The following is a 3,856-nucleotide window of genomic DNA, read 5'->3' as shown; positions in this document are numbered from 1 at the left end:
GTAGGCACTAACCTCGAGTATAAGTGCTCAGGGACAGTGCCCAAGACTTGCGTTCATACCCTGTGAATGCCAACAGGGACAAGCTATCCCAGCAACAAACGCTGAGACCCCCTCCCGTGACAAGTCAGTCCTGACAATGGAAAACCATGGAGAGGAGTAAGAGGATGTAACATCCTAAATAAAGTCACTTTATATTCACCCTTTCAAAATTAATCAGAGCCAGGAGATCAAGAGAAATAGTTGCTTGCCCACCTGATGTCCATACCTGTCCACCTTCTAACTGGGCAGAAAGTTACAGTCTTTTCTTTGTTATTTGCTATTTGTATTTATAGTAGCCTCTGACCAGTTACTCCCAACCAGTCCATTGTGCTCTCCCCTACCCAATTGCCAAAAAGACCCTAAACGCCCCCTTCCTGCCCCGAGTCCAGTTATTCCTCCTTCCCTGTAATGGACCACAACTGGGCTTATTCTCCAAATGGAACTTTTCTGCCCACAGCCAATGTGTGTTCTCCTATGTCATTCATGTTAACTGACCATTCCAGAAGTCTCATAACTGGATTAACCTCCTCCCCCCACCCCCCCAGGACACCACCTGGGAACAAGTCAAGGTCATCCTGTCACATGCAACTGGAGACATCACCTACTTTTGCCCAGTGCAGACCTGGATCCTAAAAACCCCAGCTCAAGGGACTCCTTGATTGCCCCCGCCCCGGCCAGCAGGAAGTAGTCAAAAGAACCCATGATACCCGTTGGCTCTGGTACCTTTAAATATCTCTGCTACCCCCACCTCAGGTTTCTGTGATCCTCCCCACTCCAGGATGCTGGGAGTCAGGTTCCATGCTATGATTCCAATCCAAGACAGAAAAGTCAACCTCAGGTCTTTGATAGCCCCTTCTAGGAATCAGTCCCTCCATGGCATATTCCTCTCTTGGGCTACTAACAGCAATTTTTGCCTCTTATTATTTGTATCTTGCATTTTAGATAACTATTGTCATGGAAAAGATGGGGACCTTTACCAACCAAACTGTCAAGCAGATGCTTCTTGGACAATACCTGACCAAGCAACAAAGCAGGAACCCCTGACTACTTCACCCCTTTACAGCAGGAAGTAGCTCCAATAGAAATGACCCCCATCCATACCCCCAGCCTGGTACCCCTATTTATATTGCACAACAAAGTGGGGAAATATTAGCATTATGCCCACCTTTGGTCCTCAGTTCCACCCATACCTTAGCTCCTCCCAGCCCTGGAATTCCCACCATAAAGCTGGCCACTCCTTCTCTCCACCCAGACCCACCTGAGCACATGCCTACCTCACTTCCTGCCCCCAGGCCCTCCTGCTACCTGAACAGGGACAGGCATCATGTGCTCCCTCTCTTGGGAAATATGGTTCCTCTAATAAACCTTATAATGTGGTCCCCTGGGATGGATGTGAAGGATTCCTTCAGCAAGCCTCAGTTTCCTTAAGTTCTCCTGTTACATTGTTCCCTAAATGATTTTGTTCCCTTAATCTTAAGGGAAGTATATAAAGGAATATCTCCTGTATTTGCTGTGAGCTGTTTATACCGCACTTTCTCTCCATCTATATTGCTCTAGTCCCATGTGGTGCTGTAGTCACAATATGTACTTGTCTGCTGCCTCTGGGTTGTTTTGTTGTTGTTGTTGTTGTTTGTTTGTTTATGTGATTGTTTCTTTTTTAAGGAAATCCTAAGGCAGCTCTTGAATAGGTAGTTCTTTCAGAATGAAGTTTCCAGGAAATGCCAATGGAAGGGAAGGAATTCCAATAATGTGGATCAATAAGGTGATTGCCAGAACTTAGTCCCCCCCCTCCCTACACGGAGGGCCCTCTGAGAAGCAGCTTTCAGAACTTCACACAAGGAGATGAATAAGCTTGCAGTATTTATTCATTAATTCTCACTCTTCATTGGTCAAAGGTCCCTTCTTCCAAAAGCACTAGCTGCCGGCAATTCCAGCCCTTTGGTTGCATGGAGAGAAACAGACAGCCATGGACAACATAGAGTAGGAAGCTGCCAGTGTGCACTAGAGTTCTTTGCTGTGCATAAACTCAAGGATGGGGCATCCATACTCTCTGCTATTAGTGTTCAGCAACAATTGTTAGTATTGAATGAGTCAGAAAATAAATATTACCAAAAACTGGCTAAATCTCAAAGTAAATCATGAAAAGTTACACCTGTTTATTTCTATACCATAGTTCCAGATGTTCCAGGATAGAGATCATGGATGTTTTGGTTACATTTGAGAAACTAGAAATACTTGAGAATTGTTCCAGAGGGCAATGGGGAATGCAAGTACTAATGGCTGTCACCAAGCCTTTCTGAACTATTTCTCACAGATTCTTTATAAAATGAACAGTAATTTGTACAAGTTTAAATGTTAAGTCAGCTGTCAGGCTGCAAAAACAACTTGTAATTCCTCAAGTTTTCCCAGTGAAGAGAGATGAGGAATGGATTACTCAAACAGCCCACATCCTTGTTGCACTACCTGACTAAATCATTCCATCCATGTTTCCACCATGTTTCCTTTCTTCCCACAAACACAGTGACCATATGTTTCCACATAGCCATAGCTCCAAGAGGACCACAGTGTGGAACAAACATCTCCTGATTCTAAACAGCTACTCTTTGTCTCTCCACCAGGAAGACTAAAACTAGAAGAACTTTTCCCAAACAGCATGGGTGGTAAAAGTAGAGAAAAATAATTTCAATGCCAACCTACCATGTTTCTAATCAGGCTACAAAATTTACACAGCAACTTCTTGGTAGGATAACACTCTACAATTTACATTTTTCTATATTAATAATTATAAGATTAGTCTAAAATTGACTAATAAACAAAATCCAGAGTTGCTTGCTGAAGCTTAGTAATTCCAGTGCTATTGTTATGCAATATCTTTAACACCTTAAATTAAAGCAGAGATTCTCACTCACAGTCTTTAAGAATGCATTAAGATTTGACCAGAGCACAGGTCCTTGTGCTATGGAAGGGAAAACTTTAAAATATGTGAGTAATTCTAGGAAAGTTTTATATACTATCAAAACACACAGCTCAGTACAAACCAACAGTCTTCATAAATGAATATTCTGAAGGAAAATTAAATGTTAAAGAGTTTGTTCAGGCTGAGAGCTGGTGCTTCACACCTGTAACCTTAACTACCCAGAAGGCTGAGATTTGAGGATCATGGTTTGAAGCCAGGTGGGGCAATTAACCACCAAAAAGCTATTAGTGGAGTTGTGGCTCAAGTGGTAGAGTACTAGCCTTGAGAGAAAGAAAAAAAAAAACTTGCTCAGGATTAAACCTTTGAAATGACTTCTGATTGAAGCCTCCCTTCCTTCTTTCTATCTTTCCTTTCTATTCCTTCCTTTTTCTCTTTTCTTTCTTTCCTTCCTTTTTTGCTCCCTCCTTTCCTTCTTTGCTTCCTTTTTTTTTTCTTTCTGTCTTGATTATGGTTATAAGGTTTTAAGCAAGGAAAGAACACGTAGGAGGAGGTAAAGGTGAATAAAAGAAAACTTTACTGGGCTACACTCCCTGGTCTGGATCAGAGAGTCTGGTTGCAGCAGGGTTTATATGGCTAGGGTCAGTGGGAACTTTTACCATGTAACTTGTTTTGCAAGTTTGAGTGGTCTCAGGCCAGTGCCCCCCCCCCCCCCCAAGAATGATTGGGACAGGTGATGTATAAGGAAGTGGCTTTTCTCAGCTGCCTCTGCCCTCCAGCAGCCTGACATTCCGCATTTTTGGTTTGGTAACAGGGCGATGATAGTCATCTGGCTACTTCTTGCTGGATAGGGGCTTCATAGGGCTGTATGCTAGTTGTCTAGGACACCAGATGGGTGGTCAG

The sequence above is a fragment of the Dipodomys spectabilis genome, unplaced genomic scaffold (genome assembly GCF_019054845.1).
Source record: "Dipodomys spectabilis isolate Male_0828 unplaced genomic scaffold, ASM1905484v1 ptg000053l, whole genome shotgun sequence".
Taxonomy (NCBI): Eukaryota; Metazoa; Chordata; class Mammalia; order Rodentia; family Heteromyidae; genus Dipodomys; species Dipodomys spectabilis.
Note: the sequence above shows the minus strand (reverse complement) of the source record.